The sequence below is a fragment of the Dioscorea cayenensis genome, chromosome 3, assembly GCF_009730915.1.
Source record: "Dioscorea cayenensis subsp. rotundata cultivar TDr96_F1 chromosome 3, TDr96_F1_v2_PseudoChromosome.rev07_lg8_w22 25.fasta, whole genome shotgun sequence".
In the NCBI taxonomy this organism is placed as follows: domain Eukaryota; kingdom Viridiplantae; phylum Streptophyta; class Magnoliopsida; order Dioscoreales; family Dioscoreaceae; genus Dioscorea; species Dioscorea cayenensis.
The window spans coordinates 8,217,138-8,243,524 of NC_052473.1; the positions used below are offsets into that span (position 1 = coordinate 8,217,138).

The 26,387-nt window shown below is 42.7% G+C and overlaps 1 non-coding gene across 1 annotated transcript; it reads right to left on the minus strand.

Annotated features, from left to right (window-relative positions):
* Positions 1–3,396: 3,396 nt before the first annotated feature.
* Positions 3,397–3,503, minus strand: LOC120257714. The gene has a single exon (XR_005535803.1). It is a non-coding gene; the product is annotated as a small nucleolar RNA R71 (small nucleolar RNA).
* Positions 3,504–26,387: the final 22,884 nt, after the last annotated feature.

Below are 26,387 nucleotides of genomic sequence, written 5' to 3' on the forward strand. Positions count from 1 at the left end.
TGCAGCTTTTCTAGGAGGGAAATATCGCGCAAGAAAAGCTTCTACCATCTCCTCCCAAGTAGTAATCGATGTTCTAGGTAATGAATGTAGCTACTGCTTTGTTCTCCCCTTCAAGGAAAATGGGAAGGCCCTCAATCTGATAGCATCATCCGTGAATCTATTAATCTTAAGCATGTCGCACACTTCTAAGAAGTTCTCGATTTGGTTCTTCAAATCCTCATCGGCCAAACAATTAAAGTGTGTCGACTGCTGTATCATCTTGATGAATGCTGGCTTTAGCTCAAAGTTCTGAGTTGTAATTGATGGTTGTATAATACTATATTGTCTACCCAGAACTGTGGGTCTGGCATAATCTGATAGTGTCCTCTGCTGCTCATTTTGTTCAACCATACTATCTGACCCTTCACCTTCTACCTTAGCTTGATTTGACTATTCTTGCACAGGTTCTTTTCTCCTTCTACGAAGTGTTCATTCAAGTTCAGGATCTCCATCAACCAATGTTGAAGGGTTCCCTCGGGTTATAACCTGGAGCTACAACCAAAGATAAAAAAACAAATCAGAACGATGGAAGAATAAGAAAGTGTCAAATAGAGTAAGTGATGAATAGCTAAAATAGCAAAGTGCAAAGTGTTTTAAAAATGCCTATTCTCAAGCAACGGCACCAAAAACCTGACAAAATAACTTTTGTGTATGTACCGCAAGCGCAAGTACACAGGTTTGTCGAAGTAATAATAACCTGGTGAATGGGTAGTTATATCCATAAGGAATAGTGATCATAAAAAAAAAAGGATTGCTATTTACCTAAAGTGAAGATGGATCGATAGTGGTGTGAACAATATCAATATGAAAAAAAATAAAAAGAACAAGAAACAGAGACGCTATAAAAAAATTAGAGAAAAGTCAATCGATAGAAAGTGGAGCACCCGGACATTGCTCCCAGATAAGTGCTTGTGCGATACGAATGCAAAGCGTTCATTCCTTATGTTGAGCATTACTTTTCACGGGTTTTTACACTAATATGTGTGTTTTTACACTAATATGTTGAGCATAGGTCGATGTGAGCTGCTAGAGTGTGTGCCAACCTCCTCGTATTCGAGTTTGCATATCTATTTGGAGGGGCACAAAGGCAGTCACACTTGAGCATTCCGACTTATGCACATAGAACAAGACTTTCACCAATGTGTACACCATTGAAAAAGCAAGTGATCCACGACGTGAATGTCTGCCCATTTGCATTACCCCGATGAAAGTTTGGAATTGGGAAGCTATTCAGGCCGAATATTGTAGTAGAGCACTTTAGCAACATTGTAGTATGTACTATAGCAGATCTTGTTCACAGCTAGGCCGAGAAACCAGAGAAAGCGAGAGAATCAACACGGGCGTGTGGGAAATTATCCACGCCCGTGTGGAAATTCCGCGAGGCGTGGAGCATCCACGCCGGTGTAGTCGCCCGATTCCAGCCCTATTTAAAGCCGATTCATCCCCGATTTTGGGATTCTTTTCTCCATCTTTTTCCCCAACTTGCGAGAGGGCTTCGGCTAGGGGTTTCGAGGGTATTGGCTAAGTTTTTGGAGAGGTTCTACGGCTTCGACATCGCGTGTCATTTGGAAGAAGGTTATTGGGAGAGCTTTCGTCGGCACCGATCCAGCGAGGTGTATCCTAGGACGTACAAAGGATCCCTTGCGACGAGTAGAAGATTCTCCACAAGATCATCGACACGACCATCGAGGGTGTTTCTTTATGGATTCATTGCTTTTACATTCTATTTCTTTGATTGTACTTAGCTCCATGGAGAGCTAAACCCCTAGTGGGTACTCGGGTATTATGAACCCTAGGATGTATTTGTTTCTTTGAACCTCTTTATTATGCTTTCAATAAATTGATGTTTATTGTGAGTTCCAACCTTGAATGCTTGATTGTATGAACATTTCCCTAGAGTGACACTAGGGTTGAGAGTTCTTGTTAGTAACCTTGTGAGTGAGTGACACACCACGAACGTTAGACAAAGCTTGGTTGGAGAGGGTTGAGAGGGTGAGTCGAGAGGTACAGGAGCATCCCCTTTCTCCTCCGGTGTGATAGATTCTACCTCCGTTCCTCGAGTTCTTTGCGGCCATAGTAGAGTGAATGGTCTAAGGGATGAACTTCCGCTAGGGCTTAGTTACGCGTGCAACGGAGTGAAGCGTTGAGGTGATCTTAGTATCTAGGGCTCAATTGTGGTTAGAGACCTTCCTCCTGGACCAAAGGGTTATGTCTATTATAAGGAAGAGATTTATCACATGGAATCCCTAGAGCTCATTGCAACTCTATGCGAGTGCGAGGTGTTGAGATTGTTCGATTTCTCCTCCGGGACATGTATAGAGTTAGGCATAGTTGACCTTAGATTTGGGACTATGTAATTAAGGATTTCCACGACTCACCATTGCATTATTAGGAAACATAATAGAGGGTTCTTGCACTTGAAACAATTATCCTAGGTGGAGCATTATCCGGGTACCCCATCTTTATTACCTTACCCCCTTCTTTACTTTTGCTCTCTTACTTGTTGCTTTTACTGTTGAGAATTGAATCATTGTCACACTCATTATCATTGATCTTTTACATAGCTAAGAATCGAATTAAGTATTTTTATTCCCTACTCCCTGTGGATTCGATTACCACTCACCCGGGATTATTACTTCGACAAACCCGTGCAGTTGCGGGATATACGCAAGGGGACCTTGTCAAATTTTTGGCACCGTTGCCGAGGAGCTAGGCGTTTAGAGATACTTTGCACTTTGTTTTCTTAGCTATTTCACCACACATTCTATTTCACGTCTTCTTATTCTATCATCATTCTGATTTTCTTTTTCTTTCTCTTTGGTACAGCTCCAGGTAATGACCCAAGGGAATCCATCAACACTGATTGAAGGAGACCCTGAGCTTGAACGTACACTTAGAAGAAAAGGGAAAGAACCTGTGGAAAAATAGCATAATTCAGCTGATTTGGAAGGAGAGGAATCTGAAAACATGGCTGGACAGAATGAGCAACAGTGAACACTATCTGACTATGGCAGACCTTCAGTGTTGGGGACGCAATCGAGTATTGTGCATCCTCCGATTACAGCTTAGAACTTCAAGCTAAAGCCGGCATTCATCCATATGCTGCAGCAGTCCGCACAACTCAACGGTTTGGCCGATGAGGATCCAAATAGTCATATAGAGAGCTTTCTCGAGGTGTGCGACATGCTGAAGATAAATGGGGTTACGGATGATGCCATCAAATTGAGAGCCTTCCCATTTTCCTTGAAGGGGAAAGCGAAGCAGTGGCTACACTCATTACCTAGAGCATCAATCACTACATGGGAGGAGATGGTAGAAGCTTTTCTAGCCTGTTATTTCCCTCCCGAAAAATCAGCAAAGCTTAGGAATGAGATCTCGTCCTTTGTTTAGTTGGAATTGGAGTCTCTATTCGAGACATAGGAAAGGTTCAAGGAGCTCCTGAGAAAGTGTCCACAACACGGATTCCGGGAGTGGATGATTGTTCAAACCTTCTACAATGGTTTGAACCCGAGTACAAGGCAACTCTTGCATGCGGCAGCAGGAGGTACCTTAGGTAGAAAAACTCCCGATGAGGCTCGTCAATTAATTGAGGAAATAGGATTAAATAGTTACCAATGGAATGCTAGAGAGAACAAACAGGTGGCTGGTATCCATGAAATCGATGTAGTAACCTCATTAGCGGCGCAAGTAGAGAGTCTGAGTAAGAAGCTAGATCTCATAGCTTCGAATAGAGTTGCGACCGTGACCAATTGCACCGGTTGTGGTGGAGGACATGCTCCCTCCGATTGCCCGATCTCGATTGGTGATGTTTCTTCAGTGGAAAATGTTGGCTTTGTAGGTAATGGCATGAGACCTCAAGGGAACCCATATAGCAATACTTACAATTCAGGTTGGAAGAATCATCCCAACTTTTCATGGAGTAATCAAGGACCACAAAAGGCCATGGGGCCACCGGGTTTCCAACAACAACAACAAGCCCCTCAAGTGGAAAATCGAATTTCAGGCTCGGAAACCAGAATGACGAATTTAGAGAAGCACTTGGCTAGATTTGTTCAATCTGCAAATACATGGTTTGAATCAGTCGAGGCTACACTTCGCAACCACACCGCCTCTTTGCACAACCTTGAAAATCAGGTGGGGCAAATTGCGAAGTCTCTCTCCGAAAGGGCATATGGAAGTTTACCAAGCAATACGGAAACCAACCCTAGAGAACATGTGAAGGCGATCACTTTGAGAAGTGGTCATGAGGTTGAAGGGAGGCTTCCGAGTGAGAAGCCGAAAGAACACGCACCCGAGGTTGTAAAGGTTGAGGAGGGAGCAAAGAAAGAGAAAGAGGTGGCATCCCCACCTTTCAAGCCAAGAATCCCTTATCCCTCTATATTGAAAAATGACCAAGGGGACGAAGAGTATAATAAGTTCCTGAGTTTATTCAAGCAACTCCACATCAACATTCCTTTTGTAGAGGCATTAGCTCAAATGCCTAAGTATGCGAAGTTACTGAAAGACTTGTTGACTAACAAGAGGAAGTTGGAGGAGAGTGCTTCAGTGGTGCTAGATGCTTCATGCTCGGCGGTGCTGCAAAAGAACATGCCGAACAAGAAGAAAGACCCGGGAAGCTTCATCTTTCCATGTAACATCGGCAACTTAGATGAGGAAATGGCACTGGCGGATTCAGGGGCAAGTATCAACTTCATGCCATATACTTTTTTCCAAAAGCTAGGCTTGGGAGAGCCTAGGCCTACTCCGATGACTTTACAATTGGCGGACTGAACGGTGCGACATCTGAGAGGTATCATCGAAGACGTGCTTATCAAGGTGGATAAGTACATTTTTCCGGTTGACTTCATAGTGCTAGATGTCGATGTGGATGCAGATGTACCCTTGATACTTGGGAGACCGTTCTTGCGGACTTCCAAAGCATTGATTGACATGGACGGCGGAGAGCTCACATTGAGAGTTAGAGATGACAAACTCACCTACCGCCTTGCTGAAGCCATGCGGCATTCTCTCGATTTTGATGACAATTTGTATTTATTAGACACTACTGATGAGCTTGTTGATGAATACATGTAGGAAATGTTTAACCCGGATCCATATGAAGGTTTGTTCCACCAAGAGGAGAGTAATGAACAAGTAATGATGCTTGGATCGACTGAAGAAGTAACATCTACCCCGGGGATATTGAAGAAGGTGCTCCAGAAAATGAAGAGGGCTAGGAGATGCCACCGAAAACACTCCAAGACTGTTGGAGACGTACATGAACCGCGAAGGTTGGATGAACCCGTGCTAGGTGGTACGAAGCCCAATAATACACCCTCAACCCTCAAGAGACTTTGCACATCATGCTTACAAGTCATGGGTAAGAGGGCGACTTTCATTCATGAACCCCCGTGAGGTAAAACAAGATATGTCAAGCTACGTGACGTTAAACAAGCGCTTCTTGGGAGGCAACCCAAGTGTTTACTGTTTTCTTATCTTTTAGTTTAGTCGTTTGCATGAATAAATCGTTAAGTGTTGATGTCTGAATCTTTTGATGCTTGTGCTGCAATTTTATTGTGGATTTTTAAAAGTCATCGTGTGCTTTTTAAGGAATTGGCGAAAGTTTGGTTGTTTGGGTTCTATTTCGTGTTTTTCACTGGTAAAATTTGCACAATAGGGTAGGCTCTGAGTGTGCAAACATGTTCAGAAATATTTTGTAGAGCCTGCAAATTTTTCTAAGTCATCCAGAGAAAACACACGGGCGTGTGGAATTTCCACACGCCCGTGGGTGTATACTGCGAACTCATCCAGAGAAGGCACAGGGGCGTGCGGCTGCCCCTGTGAACGACCATGCGACTGTCACACGCCCGTGGGTAATTTCCGCACAGCCGTGTAGATTCCTGCAGAGTTGGGCAGATTTTCCTGAGAGTACACAGGGGCATGGACTCGCCCCTGTGGGTAACATTGTGAACCATGCACGAGTGTGGGTAATTTTCGCACGCCCGTGCGAAACTCTACAGAGGAGTTCTCTCCATTCCGAGAAGATACAGGGGGTTGCGGCTGCCCCTGTGAATTGGGCTTGTGAATGTCCACGCCCGTGGGGAATTTCCGCACGGGCGTGTGCAACACTTAGTATTTTTCTAGGATGTCCAGAGAAGCCACAGGGGCGTGCGGCTGCCTCTGTGATTTGGGACCACGGGCTTGGATGTTTTCCACATGCCCGTGTGAGAGCGATCGAGTCAAGGAGACGAGGCGTCGCGCGCCCCTGCATCGTTTTTGGAGTGAGGACGCACGGGCGTGGATAATTAACGCACGCCCGTGTCGTTGCACAGAACGCTAAGGGTCATGAGTTTTCTTTAAAAGAAGAACAGTTTCTCTCCCCCTTCACAACTTCTATTCATCCGAAAACACTTTCATATCACTCTCCGATTCCATAGCGCCAATTTGGGAGAAGTTTAGCGAGGTTTTCCGGCCGATTCTTCACTTTTTCTTTCCGTCTCGTCGGTAAGCCCTATTTCTCATGATTTTTGCCAATTCAATGTTTCCATCGATTAATATGGTTGTAAATAGTTCGTTTCTTCAATTAGAACGATGATTTATGTCTAGAATGAAGTTAGAAGCATTTTTGAGTTGTATTTTTGGATTTTTGTAGCGTGGCCGTGTGGTTCTCATGCCCCGTGGATCCCCACGGGCGTGTGGAAATTCCACACGACTGTGTGGTTTTCTGCAGCATTGGTTTATCAACTTGTTTGATCAATTTCATTTGAATCTTACAGATTATGGCACCTAGGTCAAAGAAGCAAGCTGATAAGAGACCACGTGAGTCATCTCCTAGGCCCGAGGGCATGCGGTTTGCAATTCCAGAGCATCAGGTTCGCTATGAGCGCCAGACGAGGCTCCGTTTTGGGCAGACTCGATTTTTAGACACGACTATATTACGAGATCTGCAGTAGGGAGATGAGTTTACTGATGATATCGAAGATCTCGTTTCAGAAGATGGTTGGCGGCAGTTGCTGACGATTAGAAAGCCAGCCATCTGAGAGTTTGCACTAGAGTTGCTTTCATCATTCGAGTTCAATAGATCGTATACGAGCTTCGACAGTGTGGACACCATTCAGTTCAGAGTATTTGGACACCACCATAGCTTGAGCATCACGCAGTTTTCAGTACTACTTGGCTTGTACGAGGAGGCATTCACGGGATCATGAGGAGTACGCGCGATGCTACCGATCGATTACCTCGGATCATTGACTTCGCAGAGAGCTTACAGAGTGTTATGTGGTCACGGTCAGTACGAGCCAGGGGTGTCCAAGGCCACGTGCCTTTCTTGACCGCATACGAGATACTTGCATGCTATTATGAGTAGGTCGGGTGAATGGTCGTGGTGATAGCACTCGTGTCTTTCGAGCCGTCGAGAGCTCTCGTGACTTTGTACTTGATGGTACAGTCAGCATCGATTTATTTAGGGCACATCCCGGCGAGTACATCGGACATCGTGGGACACTATGCTAGACTGGGAGTGATCTTCTCGGGCCCCTACATTAAGAGATTAGTGTTAGGCATGGGTCTCTTGGATTCGATTCGCGGGGTCGAGAAGACGAGTGTACATGCTCCGCTGAGTCTAGAGATGATGCGGATGATGGGCATGGTCCGCAGGGTTCGGACAGGGACTTTTGCTTTAATACTACAAGCTCCAGAGATAGCCGAAGATGAGGGTGATGAAGCTGGAGCATCTCAGCCCGCTCACGAGCCTCGGCCCAAAGAGCGATGGAAACCGGGAGGCACCTCCGATGGGCGGAGGAGCAACCCCCAGTGCGTATATTTTCACCATCTCGAGCCAATGATCGCTTTGAGAGGCTCGAGAATGCTATAGGAGTGGTCTGAGCTGAGGTTGCTGTGATTAGGGCTATGCAGGCCACTCAATACACAGAGTTCATGGCACGTTTCGACATGTTACAGCACATTTCAGAGAGAGACGTCACCTCATCATTTGTATTGCGGCCGAGGACTCCTCCGGCCCCCTCAGTTCCTCTAGCACCTCTATCCTCTACCGCGGCACCGGTAGACCCCCTATGTGTTTCACCAGCAGCAGCAGCACATCAGCCTGAGAGCGACACTGACACTTGACTTTTCCTTTACTTTCTTGCATTCTATTTTGTTTTTCCTGTCTTTTGACTTTTTCACTCAGAAAGGATTCTCCTTTTGAGTTTATTTTCATTTTCGCATCATCGAGTTGTATTCATTGCTTTATCTTTTATATACACTTGATTTATTTTGTCTTTATTGAGCTTCACTGAACCCCTCGTGTATGCGTGCAGATGGTCTTGTCTTCTTGGGATTTGAGACTTAGTCATGGGCACGCCCAAGGTACTGAGGTACTTGGCCGTGTGAGCTTCACAACCTGTTGGAACCCTACTCCCAATGAACTAGCTTCATCAAACGTCACACTAGGAGTCAGGGGAGTATTGTTTTGATTGCTTCTCCCATATTTGCTTTTGAATGATTTATATTTTGAGTGAGCTTTGCATGTGTACATTGGGGACAATGTACAACTTAAGTGTGGGGGTGGGGTGGGGGAGTTTTATAGTGCACACATCTTTTCTATTGTTCTTGATTGATATATGCTCACATAGTAATTGGCGGTTCACTTTAGTTGCAATGATTGTATTCTTGAGATTAGGAGAATTTCTAACATTGAATATTTTCATGCTCTAGTTCTTGCTTGAGGTTCTAGGAATTTTTGCCCGATTTACACTTAGTGAACTACTCACTCTTTGAACTCTATTGGAAACTCATGTTCGATGTTAAAGGGACTAGTTAGGTTTATTTTCTTGTGCTAAAGTTTAAAAAAAAAAATGGAAAATGAATAGAAAAAACAAAATAGTTTTATTATTTATTTGTGCTTGTTGGGTGGAAAGAGCTACCACCTATGTAGTATGAAGCTACTCTCATAAGTCGGATACCACTCCGGTATAAAGAGCTACCACCTCGAAAGTGTGAAACCCACCTTAGCGGCCGCTTTGGAAAGGGCTACCTTAGAGGATGTGTGAAGCTACTACCATCTTTGAAATTGTTGTTACTTTTGTAGATAAATAAGTCCCTTGTACTTAGAACTTTGGAGAGTATACCTTGGGTCATTTTTCAGTGAGTTCACACACGTACACGATTTCGGGTTTTGTTTCCTTTTTGATTCAAGTTTTTAGCTAGAGCATTGATTTTTTGTATTTAGTGTTGTAATTTCCCTTACTTGTAGAATGCTCTCTTTGTATACTTTGGTGAACCTAAGGCCAAGCACTTCCAATATTTTCTTCATTGATGCACATAACGTTTTTAATTTTTTCTTGAGGACAAGCAAAAGCTTTAGTGTGGGGGAGTTTGACAAGTGCTTGTGCGATACGAATGTGAAGCGTTCATTCCTTATGTTGAGCATTACTTTTCTCGGGTTTTTACACTAATATGTGTGTTTTTATGTTACTCTTATGCAGGTAGGGTTGTGAGGCCGAGTATGAAGGAAATAGGCCAATGTGGATCACAATGCACCGATTTTGGAGGAAATCATGCTAACGTTCAAACGCGAAGATATAGGTCGATGTGAGATGCTAGAATGTGTGCCAACCTCCTCGTACTCGAGTTGGCACATCCATTTGGAGGGGCACAGAGGCAGTCACACTCGAGCATTCTGACTTATGCACATAGAACAAGATTTTCACCAACGTGTGCACCATTGAAGAAGCAAGTGATCCACGACGTGAACGTTTGCCCGTTTGCGTTACCCCGATGAAAGTATGGAATTGGGAAGCTATTCAGGCCGAATACTGTAGAAGAGCACTGTAGCAACATTGTAGTATGTACTGTATTAGCACTGTTCACAGCCGACCGAGAAACCAGAGAAACAGAGAATCCACACGGGTATGTGGAAATTATCCACGCCCGTGTGGAAATTCACTGACGGAGCGTGGAGCATCCACGCCGATGTAGTCGCCCGATTCGACCCTATTTAAAAGCCGATTCATCCCCGATTTTGGGATTCTTTTCTCCATCTTTTCCCCAACTTGCGAGAGGGCTTTGGCTAGGGTTTCGAGGGGTATTGGCTAGGTTATTGGGAGATCTTTTGCCGGCACCGATCCGGCGAGGTGTATCCTAGGCCGGACAAAGGATCCCTTGTGATGAGTAGAGGACTCTCCACAAGACCATTGACACGACCATCGAGGGGGTTTCTTTATGGATTCATTGCTTTTACATTCTATTTTTTTGATTGTACTTAGCTCCATGGAGAGCTAAACCCCTAGTGGGTACTCGGGTATTGTGAACCCTAGGATGTATTTGTTTCTTTGAACCTCTTTATTATGCTTTCAATAAATTGATGTTTATTGTGAGTTCCAACCTTGAATGCTTGATTGTATGAACATTTCCCCTAGAGTGACACTAGGATTGAGAGTTCTTGTTGGTAACCTCGTGAGTGAGTGACACAACACGAGCGTTACACAAAGCTAGGTTGGAGAGGGTTGAGAGGGTGAGTAGAGGTACAGGAGCGTCCCCTTTCCCCTCCGGCGTGATAGATTCTACCTCCGTTCCTCGAGTTCTTTGTGGCCATAATAGAGTAAATGGTCTAAGGGATGAACTTTTGTTGGGGCTTAGTTGCGCATGCAACGGAGTGAAGCGTTGAGGTGATCTTAGTATCTAGGGCTCAATTGTGGTTAGGGACCTTCCACCTGGACCAAAGGGTTAGGTCTATTATAAGGAAGAGATTTATCACTTGGAATCCGTAGAGCTCATTGCAACTCTATGCGAGTGCGAGGTGTTGACATTGTTCGATTTTTCCTCCGGGACATGTATAGAGTTAGGCATAGTTGACCTTAGATTTGGGACTATATAATTAAGGATTTCCATGACTCACCATTGCATTGATTAGGAAGCATAATAGAGGGTTCTTGCACTTGAAACAATTATCCTAGGTGGAGCATTATCCGGGTACCCCATCTTTATCGATTGCCTTACCCCCTTCTTTACTTTTGCTCTCTTACTTATTGCTTTTACTGTTGAGAATTGAATCATTGTCACACTCATTATCATTGATCTTTTACATAGCTAAGAATCGAATTAAGTATTTTTATTCCCTACTCTGTGTGGATTCGATACCCGCTCACCCGGGATTATTACTTCGACAAACCCGTGCACTTGCGGGATATACGCAAGGGGACCTTGTCACTCCCCTTAAGGCTATTGCTTCAAGTGCAAAACCAACTATTATGTCTGCTAACTTATGCTTAATGAGTTATGCAAATCCTAAAATACAAGGTCCTAAATCTAAGGTTAACCTTGACTAACCCTACACTATGCGCCGGCGAAGAAATTGCTCAGTCTCAACACCTCTCATTGTGCAAAGTTGGTTAAAGCTCTAAGGACTCTAAGTGATAAATCCTATTTCCTAACATAGATCTAACCCGTTGGTTCAGGCGAAAGACCTCTAGTAACAATTAAGACACAGATACTAAGGATTACTTCAAGGCTTCAATCTATTACCTGCGTAACTAAGCCCCGACAGAGTTTCTCTCTTAGCACTTCACTCTATTGTGACCGCAAAGAACACTTGGAACATGGAGGTAGGATAAATAACACTGAAGGGGAAAGGGGATGTTCGGCTACCTCTTGGTTCACCCTCTCGATCCTCTCCAATCTTGCTTTGTCTAACCCTCATGGTGTATCACTCACTCAAAAAGATTACCAATGTAGGCTCTCAACCCTAGAATCAATTAAAGAAAAATAATATAAAGGTCAAAGAAACAATATCATCCTAGCATTTAGAAGTCCAAGTACCCACTATGGGTTTAGCTCTCCATGGAGCAAGATACAATCAATAATGAAATCAAACGTAAGAACATGCAATCCATAAGTAAAACCGCCTTGGTATTCATGTCGATGGTCTTGTGGGGTGGCCATGTCATCTCCAAAGGTTCCTTCATCAAGCCTAGGGTACCTTGCCGAATCGATGCCGACGAACCAAATAACTATCCTTCAAAGGAATGCAATGTTGAAAGTAGTAGAACCACTTCGAAAGCCTTGACAAAACCCTAGCAACGAGCGTCTCTAAAGATGGTGAAAAGGTGAGAAAACGATAGGGCCAAAAGATCCCAAAATTGGCTGAAGTCGTGACTTTAAATAGGCTGGAATCTGGCATCTGCACCGGAATGTGGAATTTCCACAAGCACGTATGAATCTGCAGGAATTGATTTTTCACCGGCCTATGAACAGTAACTTCTATAGTACGCTGCCAAAATACTCCCAAATTAACACTTTTCATCGAGGGCACATGAATGGGCACACATCCATGTAGTAGATCGTGTTGCATCTTCAATAAAAACACATTTGATGATAATCTTGCTAACATTACACAAGTCAGAACACATGAGTGTAACTATCTTTGTACCCCTCAAATTTGCATATTCACTAGAGCACAATGGAGGTTGGCAAACACTCATATGTCTTTGAGTACAACTTGTGTCTTAACATTTGGCCACTCCAAGATTTCATCAACAATGTGCATTCACGATTTACTTTGGCTTCTTTCTTCCATACTTGTCTCCATAACCCTACATGCACAAAAGTAATACAAATACACATGTATGAGCGATAAAATCTGAGAAAAGTAATGCTCATTGTAAGAAAAGAATACTTTGTATTACTAATACGCAAGCACTTATCACTATTGTATGGATGTGTGCCCATTCATGTGGCCTCGATGAAAAGTGTGGATCCCAGGGAAGTGTTGTTCACAAGCATTACTAATACACAAGAATTTGGTGAATTGTTGTTCACAGCACTGAAAAATCAATTCTTGGAGATTCATATAGGCGTGTGGAAATTCCACACGCCCGTGTGGATGCCCGATTTCAGCACTATTTAAGTAGCAACTTGTGGTTCTTTTAGGGAGCTTTTTCCCATCTTCTCTCTAACTTTGGAGGCACTTGCTACTAGGGTTTAGAGAGGCTTTGGTAATAATTTTGGAGTGGTTTTATGGCCTTCAACACCATGTTCCTTAGGAAGATAGTTATTAGGGAACCTTTCCTTGGCATCGATTCGGTGACTTGTGCCCTAGGCTTTACGTGGGAACCTTTGGAGAAGATGAGGTTACTCCACAAGACCATTGATACAAACTTCAAGGGGGTTTTACTTATGGATTGCATATATTTACTTTCAATTTCATTATTGATTGTATTTATCTCCATGGAGAGCTAAAACAATAGTTGGTGCTTGGACTTGTAAAACCTTAGGATGATTTTGTTTCATTAATCATTCAATATGTTTTCTTTAATTGATGTTTAAATTGAGATTTAATCTTGAATGCTTGTTGAAGTGATTTTCCCTTTGAGTTACACTAGGGTTGAGAATCCATCTTAGTAATCCTTGCGGATAAATGACACACCATGAGGGTTAGATAAAGCTAGATTGGAGAGGGTTGAGAGGAAGAGTCGAGAGATAGTGGAACGTCCCCTTTCCTTTCGGTGTGATTTATCCTACCTCCGCATTCCAAGAGTTCTTTGCGGTCACAATAGAGTGAAGCACTAATAGAGGAACTCCATTTGGGCTTAGTTGCACAAGCATCAGAGTGAAGTGTTAAAGTAATCCTTAGTGTTGGGGCTTAATTATGACTAGGGATCTTTTGCCTGGACTAGAGGATTAGATCAAGATTAGGGAATTGGGCTTATCACTTGGACTCTTTAGAGCTTTATGCAACCTCACATAGTGTGAGGCATTGAGAGCATTCCTTTCTACTGAGGCATAATATAGGGTTAGTCACGGTTGACCTTTGGTTTGGGACTGTACATTTAAGGATCTCCATGACTCATTAAACATCAGTTTGGAGATATAATGATTGGTCATGCACTTGAAGCAATAGTCCTAGGGTGAGTAATGTCCAAGTGCCTTACTTTCTATCGATATTGTTCACACTATTTTAAATCATCTTTACCATAGTTAAAAAGCAATTTATGTGTTTCTAATTACTATTCCCTATGGATACGACTGCTCACTCACCAGGCTACTTTTACTTCGACAACCTGTGCACTTGCGGTACACACTCATAAGGAGTGTGTCACAACCCAAGAAAGAAAACAAATAAGAATGGTGGAAGAATAAGAAAGTGTGAAATAGAACAAGTGATTAATAGCTAAAATAGCAAAGTGCAAATGCTTCCAAAACACCTATTCCATGGCTAGTGTGCCAAAAACTTTACACACCCCTTGCGAGTGCGTACCGCAAGTGCACAGGTCGTCAAAGTAATAAATTACCCAAGTAAGTGGGTAGTCGTATCCACATGGAATAATGCTAAAAAACACAAGAATTACTATTTAACTATAGTGAAGATGATTCAAGAATGGTGTGATCAATATCGATGTATGTAAAAATAAAGAAAAGTAGCAAGAGACGTAAAAGAATATAAGGAGAGGCAATTGATAGAAGATAGGGCACTTGGACAATGCTCACACTAGGACTTTTGTTTCAAGTGCAAGACTAATTATTATGTCTCCTAACTGATATTTAATGACTCATAGAAATACAAAAACATATAGCCCCAAAGTTAAGGTCAACCGTGACTAACCCTCACAGTATGCCTCGGCGGAAAGGAGTACTCTCGACGCCTCACACTGTGCAAAGTTGCTTAATTCTCTAGGGGTTCCAAGTGATAAACCCTATTCCCTAATATAGATCTAATCCTTTTGACAAGGTCCCCTTGCGTATATCCCGCAAGTGCACGGGTTTGTCGAAGTAATAATCTCGGATGAGCGGGTATCGAATCCACAGGGAGTAGGGAATAAAAACACTTAATCCGCTTCTTAGCTATGTGAAATATCAATAGTGATAAGTGTGACAATGATTCAATTCTCAACAGTAAAAGCAACAAGTAAAAGAGCACGAGTAAAGGAGGAGGTAAGGCAATCGATAAAGATGGGGTACTTAATCCGCCTAGGATAATTGTTTCAAGTGCAAGAACCCTCTATTATGCTTCCTAATCGATGCAATGGTGAGTCGTGGAAATCCTTAATTACATAGTCCAAAATCTAAGGTCAACTATGCCTAACTCTATACATGTCCCGGAGGAGAGATTAGATAACCTCTCAACCTCGCACTCGAATAGAGTTGCAAAGAGCTCTAGGGATTCCAAGTGATAAATCTCTTAATAATTATAGACCTAACCCTTTGGTCCAGGTGGAAGGTCACTAACAACAATTAAGCCCTAGATACTAAGATCACCTCAACGCTTCACTCCGTTGCATGCGCAACTAAGCCCCAGCGGAGTGTCATCCCTTAGACCATTCACTCTATTATGGCCGCAAAAAACTCGAGGAATGGAGGTAGAATCTATCACATCGAAGGGGAAAGGGGATGCTCATGTACCTCTCGACTCACCCTCCCAACCCTCTCCAACCTAGCTTTGTCTAACGCTCGTGATGTGTCACTCACTAACAAGGTAACCAAAAAGAACTCTCAACCCTAGTGTCACTCTAGGAGAAATGTTAATACAATCAAGCATTCAAGGTTCGAACTCACAACAAACATCAATTAATTGAAAGCATAATAAAGAGATTCAATGAAACAAATACATCCTAGGGTTCACAAATACCCAAGTACCCACTAGGGGTTTAGCTCTCCATGGAGCTAAGTACAATCAAAGAAATGGAATGTAAAATCAATGAATCCATAAAGAAACCCCCTCGATAGTCGTGTCGATGGTCTTGTGGAAAGTCCTCTACTCATCATCTAAGGATTCCTTCATCCGGTATAGGATATGCCTCGGCGGAAGCTCCCCTACCAAACTTCTTCCTAAGGAATGACGATGTCAGAGCCGTAGAACCTCTCCAAAACCTTAGACAATACCCCTCAAAACCCTAGCTGAAGCCCTCTCTCAAGTTGAGGAAAAGATAGAGAAAAGAATGCTGAAATCGGGGCTGAATCGGCTTTAAATAGGGCTGGAATCGGGCGACCACACGGGCTTGTGGATCTTTCACACGCCCATGTGGAATTTCCACACGGGCGTGGATAATTTCCACATGCCCGTGTGGGTTCTCTAAATTCCTGTTTTTTCGGCCGGCTATGAACAGTGCTGCTATAGTACTTTGCTACATTGCTCTGCTGCAGTATTCGGCTTGAATATCTTCCCGAATCCATGCTTTCATCGGGGTAATGCAAACGGGCACACATTCACGTCGTGGATCACTTGCTGCTTCAATGATAGACAAGTTGGTGGAGCTCTTGTTCTATGTGCATAAGTCACAATGCTTGAGTGTGATTGCCCTTGTGCCCCTCCAAATGGATGTACCAACTCGAATACGAGGAGGTTGGCACACACTCTGGCATCTCACACCCAACCTATGTCTTCATGTTTAAACTTTAGCAAGATTTCCCCAAAAATCTGTGCATTGTGATCCACATTGGCTTCTTTCCTTCATAATCGGCCTCACAACCCTACATGCACGAAAGTAACATAAAAACACACATATTAGTGTAAAAGCCCTAGAAGAGTAATGCTCAACAGTTAGATCCTAGGGGTAGCATTGTCCGGGTACCTCATCTTTATTGATTGAGATCTCCTTTACTTGTTTTTCTTGCCCGTTTGCTTGCTTATTAATTCTCTTGCAATTAGTTCATTTCATCACATCCATTGATTTCAGCTAGATAACTAAGAATTGGTTAATACTAATACTTTCGTTTCCTATGGATTCGATTACCCACTCACCGGGGTAATTATTACTTCGACATCCGTGAACTTGCGGTTTACACACATATTTGGACACATGTCATGTTGTAACTCTACAAAGTATGAGGTGTTGAGATTGATTGATTTCTTCTCCGGGACATATTGTAGAGTTAGTTACAGTTGACCTTAAATTTGGGACCGTGTGTTTAAGGATTTCCACAACTCATTAAGAGTCAATTAGGAGATATAATAGTTGATTTTGCACTTGAAGCAACTGTCCTAGGTGGGACAATATCCGAGTACCCCACTTCTATCGATTGTTTTAGCTCTCATCTATTTGTGCTTCTCTCCTTCTTGTTTCTTTTAATCTTTCTTTAATTACATTTTATCAACAAAATCATTATTCCATCTTCGCTTGGTTAAGTAGCAACTTAAGTATTTTTATTCCCTACTTCCTATGGATACGATACCCAACTCACCTGCGAATTTATTACTTTGACAAACCTGTACACTTGCTGGTCACATGCAAGGCATGTTGTCATTAAACAAAGCTAGATTAGAGAGGGTTGAGAGGGTTAGTTGAGAGGTAGCAGAGCGTCCCCTTTTCCCTCTAATGTGATTTATCCTACCTCAATTTCCTAGAGTTCTTTACGGTTACAAAGAGTGAAGTGCTAAGGGATGAACTCCGATGGGGCTTAGTTGCCTGAGCAACATAGTGAAGCATTAAAGTGACTTTAGTATTTGGGCTTAATTGTAACTAGGGGTCTTTCGCCTGGACTAAAGTTTTAGATCTAAACTTAGGGATAGGTTTTATCACTTGGAATCCCTAGAACTCCATCCAACTTTGTGCAGTGTGAGGTGTTGAGACTGAGCGATGTCTCCACCAGGACATAGTGTAGGGTTAGTCACGGTTGACCTTAGGTTTGGAACTGTGTGCTTTAGAATTTGCATGACTCTTTGAGCATTAATTAGGAAGAATAATAGTAGGTCTTACACTTGAAGCATAAGTCTCAGGGGGAGCATTGTCCGAGTACCCCATTTCTATCGATTGCCTTACCTCTCACTTACTTGTGCCTCTTATTCTTGTTCCTTTTATTTCTATTTAACTCACATCTTATCAACACAATCATTATTCATCTTCCCTTAGTTAAGTAGCAATTTAGGTATTTTTATTCCCTACTCTCTGTGGATACGATACCCCACTCACTTAGGATTTAATACTTCGACAAACCGGTGCACTTGCAGGTCATACGCAAGGGCCATTGTCAACCCTCTCCAATCTTGCATTGTCTAACAACCCTCATGGAGTGTCACTCATCCACAAGGATTACCAAGATGGATTCTCAACCCTAGTGTCACTCTAAGGAAAATCAATATAACAAGCATTCAAGATTGGAACTCAATCAAAAATATTAATTAAGAAAAGCATAATAAAAGGTCAAAGAAACAATATCATCCTAGGGTTTACAAGTCCAAGCACCCACTAAGGGTTTAGCTCTCCATGGAGCAAAATACAATCAACAATGAAGTCAAAAGTAAAGAGATATAATCCATGAATAAAACTAGCTTGTTATTCATGTTGATGGTCTTGTGGAGTAGCCTCGGCCTTTTCAAAGGTTCCCTCGTCAAGCCTAGGGAACACTTCACCAAATCGATGCCAATGAAAGCTCCCCCAATAACTATCTTCTGATGGAAGGTGGTGTTGAAGGCAGTAGAACCACTCCAAAAACCTTACCAAAGCCTCTCTAAACCCTAGCCGCATGCCTCTCCAAAGTTGGAGAAAAGATGGAGAAAATATTTAAAGAAAGATTCCCAAATTGGTACAAGTCATGGCTTTATATAGAGCTGGAATCGGGAATCGACACGGGCATGTGGAATTTCCACACACCCGTGTGAATCTGCAGGACTCTGATTTTTTGCAGCCTGTGAGCAGTAAATGCTACAGTAAATTACTACATTGATTTACTACAGTGACCTACTACAGTGCTCAGCCAAAAGCACTCCCGAATCCACACTTTTCATTGAGGCAACATAAACCGGCACACATTTAGGCAGTAGATCGCGTCGCTTCTTCAATAAGAGATAATATTGACGAAGATCTTGCTATCATTGCACAAGTCAGAATACACAAATGTGACTGCCTTTGTGCCCCTCCAAACCATATAATTACTTGAGCACATGGAGGTTGGCACACATTGACAATTCTTCAAGCACTACTTGTGTCTTCACATTTGTTCACTCCAAGATTCCATCAACAAAATGCAATCGCAATCTATTTTAGCCTTCTTCCTCTAAATTTACCTCCACAACCCTACATGCACACAAGTAACACAAATACACATATATTAGCGCTAAAATCTAATAAACCAAATGCTCATCATAATAAAAAATACTTCAAATTACTAATACACAAGCACTTATCAAATCCCCCACACTTAAGCATTTGCTTGTTGTCAAGCAAAAATGAAACATTGAAGCATAGAAGAAGGAAATATTGAAAGTGCTTGGCCTTAGGTTCACCAAACCATGAAAGGAGAGCATTCTACAAGTAAGGGAACTTTCAACACTAAATATGAAAAATCAATGCTCCAGCTTAAAACTCGGATGAAAAAGAGCAACAAACACAAAATTGTGTAAGTATGTGTAAACTCACTCAAGTGAACCCAACATATACTCCTCAAAGTTCTAAGTATAAGGGACTTTTTTATCTACAAAACAACACAAAATGAACAGATGGTAGTAGCTTCACACATTCTCTAAGTAGCCCTTTCCAAAGCGGCCACTAAGGTGGCTTTCACACTTTTGAGGTGGTTCCTCTTTCTATCAGGGTGGTAGCTTTTACTCATCCCATGAGATAGCTCTTTCTCTCATTAGAGTGTAACTAGTATCTGACTTATGAGAGTAGCTGCATACTTCATAGGTGGTAGCTCTTTCAATCCCAAATGCACAATTAAAACAAGTAATTGTTTTTAAGCAAAATTAACACAAAAAGACAAAACTAGCTAGTCCCTTTAACATTGAACTTGAGTTTCCAAAAGGGTATAATGAGTGAGTGACAACGCCCCTCGCATATATCTCGAAAGTGCACGGGTTTGTCGAGTAATAAAATCCTAGGTGAGTGGCTATCATATTGACAAGGTCCCCTTGCTTATATCCCGCAAGTGCACGGGTTTGTCGAATTAATAATCCCGGGTAAGCAGGGTCAAATCCACAGGGAGTAGGGAGTAAAGACACTTAATTCGATTCTTTGCTATGTGGAGTATCAACAATGATAAATGTGATAATGATTCAATTCTCAACAATTAAAAGCAACAAGTAGGAGAGCAAAAGTAAGGAGGAGGCAAGGCAATCAATAAAGATGTGGTACTCGGATAATGCTTCACCTAGGATAATCGTTTCAAGTGCAAGAACCCTCTATTATACTTCCTAATGGATGCAATGGTGAGTCATGGAAATCCTTACATACATAGTCCCAAATCTAAGGTCAACTATGCCTAACTCTATACATGTCTCGGAGGAGAAATCGAACAATCTCAACACGTCGCACTCGCATAGAGTTTCAATGAGCTCTAGGGATTCCAAGTGATAAATCTCTTCCTAGATTTAGACCTAACCCTTTGGTCCAGGCGGAAGGTCCCTAGCCACAATTAAGCCCTTGATACTAAGATCACCTCAACGCTTCACTCCATTGCACGCGCAACTAGGCCCCAGCGGAGGTTCATCCATTAGACCATTCACTCTATTATGGCCGCAAAGAACTCGAGGAACGGAGGTAGAATCTATCACGTCGGAGGGAAAAGGAGACGCTCCTGTACCTCTCGACTCACCCTCTCAACCCTCTCCAGCCTAGCTTTGTCTAACACTCGTGGTGTGTCACTCACTCACAAGGTTACCAACAAGAACTCTCAACCCTAGTGTCACTCTAGGGGAAATGTTCATACAATCAAGCAATCAAGGTTGGAACTCACAATAAACATCAATTTATTGGAAGCATAATAAAGAAGTTCAATAAAACGAATACATCCTAGTGTTCATAATCACCCAAGTACCCACTAGGGGTTTAGCTCTCCATGGAGCTAAGTACAATCAAAGAAATCGAATGTAAAAGCAATGAATCCATAAAGAAACCCCCTCGATGGTCGTGTCGATGGTATTGTGGAAAGTCCTCTACTCGTCGTCCAAAGATTCCTTCCTCCAGTATAGGATACGCCTCGATCGAATCTCCCCTACCAACCTTCTTCCTAATGGAATCACGATGTCGGAGCCATAGAACCTCTCCAAAACCTTGGGTAATACCCCTTGAAACCCTAGCCGAAGCCCTCTCACAAGTTGGGGAAAAGATGGAGAAAAGAATACCAAAATCGGGGCTGAATCAGGCAACTCCACGGGAGTGGACGCTACATGCGCCTGTGCGGAATTTCCACACGGGCGTGTATAATTTCCACACGCCCGTGTGGATTCTCTGTTTCTCTGATTTCTCGGCCGGCTGTGAACAGTGCTGCTACATTAATTGCTACAGTACTCTGCTACAGCCTTCGACCTGAATAACTTCCCAATTCCATACTTTCATCGGGGTAACGCAAACGGGCACACGTTCACGTCTTGAATCACTTGCTTCTTCAATGATATACATGTTGGTGGGGTTCTTGTTCTTATATGCATAGGTCGGAATGCTCGAGTGTGACTGCCTTTGTGCCCCTCTAAATGGATGTGCTCACTCGAATGCGAGGAGGTTGGCACACACTCTAGCATCTCACACCTGTCCTATGTCTTCACGTTTGAACCTTAGCAAGAACTCCTCCAAAATAAGTGCATTATGATCCACATTGGCCTATTTCCTTCATACTCGGCCTCACAGCCCTACCTGCGTAAAAGTAACATAAAAACACACATATTAATGTAAAAACCTGGGAAAAGTAATACTCAACATAAGGAATGAACGCTTCGCATTAATATCGCACAAGCACTTATCACATATCCATAGACAGTAGGCAATAAAAATACTTAAATTGTTTCTAAACTAAGTGAAAGAGGAATAATGGTTTTGTTAACAAGATGTAATGTAAACAAGAATAAAAGAGATAAGAAAGAGAAGCACAATTAAAGGGGAGGTAAGGCAATCGATATAAATGGGGTACTCAAATATCGTTCCACCTAGGACAATCGGTTCAAGTGCAAAACCCTCTATTTTGCTTCTTCAATAATACATTAATGAGTCGTGGAGATCCTTCAATACATGGTCCCAAATATAAGGTCAACCATGCCTGACTTTATACATATCCCGGAGGAGAAATCGAACAATCTCAACACCTCACACTCGTATAGAATCGTAATGAGTTCTAGGGATTCCAAATGATAAATCCTCTTCCTAGATGTAGACCTAACCCTTTGGTCCAGGTGGAAGGTCCCTAGTCACAATTAAGCCCTAGGTGCTAAAATAACTTCAACGCTTCACTCCGTTGCCTCTATAACTAAGCCCCAGGGAAAGGTCATCCCTTAGCCCATTCACTCTACTATGACCGCAAAGAACTCAAGGAAGTGGAGGTATGATGAATCACATCGGAGGAGAAAGGGATGCTCTGCTACCTCTCGACTCACCCTCTCAACCCTCTCTAATCTAGTTTTGTCTAACTCTCTTGGTGTGTCACTCACTCACAAGGGTTACCAATAAGAACTCTCAACCCTAGTGTCACTCTAAGGGAGTATTCATTCAATCAAACATTCAAGATTGGAACTCAATTAAAGCATCAATTAATGAAAGCATAATAAAAGGTTTAATGAAACAAATACATCCTAGGGTTCACAAATCCAAGTACCCACTAGGGGGTTTAGCTCTCCATGGAGCTAGTTACAATCAATAATGAAATCGAATGTAAAAGCAAGTAATCCATAGAAAACCACCTCGATAGTCATGACGATGGCCTTGTGGAGAAGCCTCAACTCTTCACAAAGGTCCCTTTGAGGCCACATTTCTGGGCACACGTCTATGTGGTAGGCTATAAAACTTTTCTTCATCGACGTATCTCTGAGTGGTCTTGCAATCTTCACAAAGAGAAGGAACATGAAGATGTGGCTGCCTTTGTGCCCTTCCAACTAGTGAATTGACTTGAATCTTCTTGGAAGTTGGCACACATCTCCACGTTTATGATGTCTTGGTCCTTGAATTGAATAAGAACTCCCAACATTGTGTCTTTATAGCCTATCTTTGCTTCCTTTTTACTCTTCAAGGCATTCACAACCTATATGCATAAAAGAACACCAAATACACAATATGAGACATAAATCATGGTAAAAATAATGCTCAATGCATGTAAAACATATATAAAAATATGTCTACTCAAGCACTTATCTGATCTCTAGGTCTTAAATGTCGTCAATACACTTTATACCATCCAAGTATGAGACTTAATGACAACCCTAGGGGGATTCTTTGTCCAAACACCGTCTTCTCTTACTTGATACTCCCTTGTTTATTTATTTATGTGTGTTACTTACCCAGCCATAGGATTAGCTTAGGTTAGTTTATTTTGTTTTATTTGTTCTTATTGCTAAGAATTGTAGGCTAGATAATAGATGAAAAGTGAGTAATAATACTTCCTTGGCCTTGTGGAATATGACCCCTATGTCACTCACAGGGTATTACTTGGCGATCCCGTACACCTGCAGGTAAGAAATCATAAGGAAATGAAATAAAACTCAAGACAAAAATAAACAACATACTCAGAAGGAAAATCCTTTCTGAGCAGTGCAAGTCTAACAACAATGCAAAATAAAGTACAAAAAAAGGAATAAAGTAAAGACGCATCAAGTGTCAGTGTCATGCTCGGTCACCTTTGGTGGTGCTACTGATGGAGACTATCCTGGTACTGGTGGATCGACTAGTGCTGGTAAAGCTTGAGGTGTCCTGGATCTCATAATGAATGGTGAAAGGGCGTCTCGCTCAAGTAACTGCTATAACATATCGATAGGCATCATCACCTCGATGTGGTTCGCAGCATGTATCGCACGAGCCTCAGTAATCTCGGTCCATAGCACCCCTACAACACTCTCGAGCCTCTTGAATCGATCATAGGCTTGAGACAGAGAAAACATGCACCCTAGGGGTGGCTCCTGTGCTACAGGTGGTGCATCGGTCTCCATCTACTCGGGCTAAGGCTCGGTAGCCGGCTGACCCCACAGCTGCGTTGCCCTCTCCCTAGGCTATCTCTGGTGTGCGTGTAATCAGCACATGAACACCGGGGTTGATACCTGCGTACCATCCCCATATTTCTCATCGTCTCTATGCCTAGGGGAGCAGGTATAATCACCTTCTCAGCCCCTCTAATCGCATCCAGGAGACCCATACCCATGATGAGTCTCGTAATGTAAGCACAGGAGAAGAGGACGTTGATCAGGGTGTATTGTCCCAGATATCTCAGATACTCTACCACGATATGTCCTAAGTGAATCGGCTCGCTCTACACTATGGAGTACAAATATAATAACTCTTGGCTGCTTAGGACTCTAATATTGTCACTACGACCATTCACTGATCTGCTCAGGATGGCATGAATATATCTGTAACTCGGTTAAGAGAGGCAGGTAGCCTTCGACAATCTCAGTTCATACTGACCCTGCCCACATAATGTCCTGTACGCTCTCTCAAACTACCAGGATAATCAGTAGGTAATCTATCGTACTCCTCTATATCTGTGTAAGTCTCATCATACAAGCCCAAATGGACTGAAAACTCTGTAATGCTCATACTTTAATGATGTCCGAATGTTCTGAACTGTATAACATCGACACTATCAAATCTAGAGTATGATCGGTCAAACTCAAAGGAAGAGAGCACCTCCAAAGTGAGCAAATGAATAGCTGGCTCTCAGATCATCAATAATCTATGCTAGCTGTCAACGGAGAGGAGCTCCACAACCTTATTGGCTATGTCATCTACCAGCTACACCTCTCTGAGTGTGCTGAAGTCCGGGAATCGTGTCTTACCAAATTTGAGCTTCGATGGTCGCTCAAACTGAGCCGGATGTTCCAGAATGGGGAACTCCGTACGTTCTTGCTCGGGTAAAGGCTCTTGCTGATGCTTGCCGTCCTACTACTTTAATCTTTGGGCCATACCTGCAAGTATTGAAAAGAAATTTAATCAAATTAACTCACAAAGCAATACTGCAGATTTTCACACGGTCGTGTGGAAATTCCACACACTCATGTGGATCCACGTTTCGTGAAAACCGCAAGACGCATGCTAAAAATAAAAAAAAATACACCCTAAAATCATTTCTAAACTCATTCTAAACATGTACTAACCATTTAATCATAGAAATAAAGTACATACACCAGTTTAGTTGAGAGAAATGAAGATTTGGCAAAAAAAAAAAGAGAGAACAAGGTTTTACCTATGAAATAGAGAATGAAAACTTGAAATCGGCCAAAAAACTCAGGTAAAATCCTTCTAAGACGACGGTGCAAAATCAGGAAAGTGCATGAAGAGATTTAAAAAAAAACCCACTCCTCTTGGTGTTATGTACATCTACACGGGCTTGTGGAAATTGCCCACTCCCGTGTGACTCCATAGGAGAGCCTCACAGTGGCAGAGACACACTCCTATGTACTCTCAAGATAGCACGCTTTGTCTCTGAACACATCCAGACTGGCGTGTGGAAATTTCCCACGCCCGTGTGCCCGACCAACAAGGGTACTCACACGCCCTTGTGGCTTCTTTGTCAACCCCAAAAAATTTCTAAGTGTTTTACACGCTCTTGTGGAAATTCCACATGGGCGTGTGGATCTTTACAGGGTTTCTCACAAGGGCAATCACACGGCCCTGTGTCTTCTCGGGATACCGAGGTCTTCTCTGCAGGAAATCACATGGGCATGTGGAAATTACCCATGCCGTGTGTAATGCACAGGGTTAGACATAGGGGTAGACACACGCCGCTGTGTCTTCTCAAGATAGAGTTCTGAACCTCTACAGAGAAACACACACTTGTATTGATAAGTGCTTGTGTGATAAGAATGCGAAGTGTTCTTTCCTTATGATGAGCATTACTTTTATCGGGTTTTAACACTAATATGTGTGTATTTATGTTACTTTCATGCATATAGGGTTGTGAAGCCAAATCTTAGAGAAAAAAGCCAATATAGATCGTGAGTGCACCATTTGGAGGATATCTTGAGAAGGTTCAAACGCGAAAACATAAGTTGGGTTCAAGATGCTAGAATGTGTGTCAATCTCCTTGTATTCAAGCTAGCACAATGATTTGGAGGGGCACAAAGCAGTCACATTCTAAGTATTCCCGCTTGTGCATGTGTAACAAGATCTTCACCAACGCGGCCTTTCATTAAAGAAGCAAAGCGATCTACGATGTAAACGTGTGCTTGTTTACGTTACCTCGATGAAAGCATGGTTTCGGGAGTGTTTCGAGACCGATCGTAGCGAGGGCACGATGAGTAAAAATATTTTAATAGGTACTGTTCACAGCCGGCTTCAGAAGGAGTCGTCCAGAGAAACCACACGGGCGTGTCAAAATTCCACATGCACGTGCGTTAATTCCACACGGGCCGTGTGAAATATTCATAAGGGCCTGTGGATTCCTGATTTCAGCCCTTTAAAAGCCGATTTCAGCCCCAATTTTAGCATTCTTTTCTCCATCTTTTTCCCAACCTGAGAGAGGGCTCA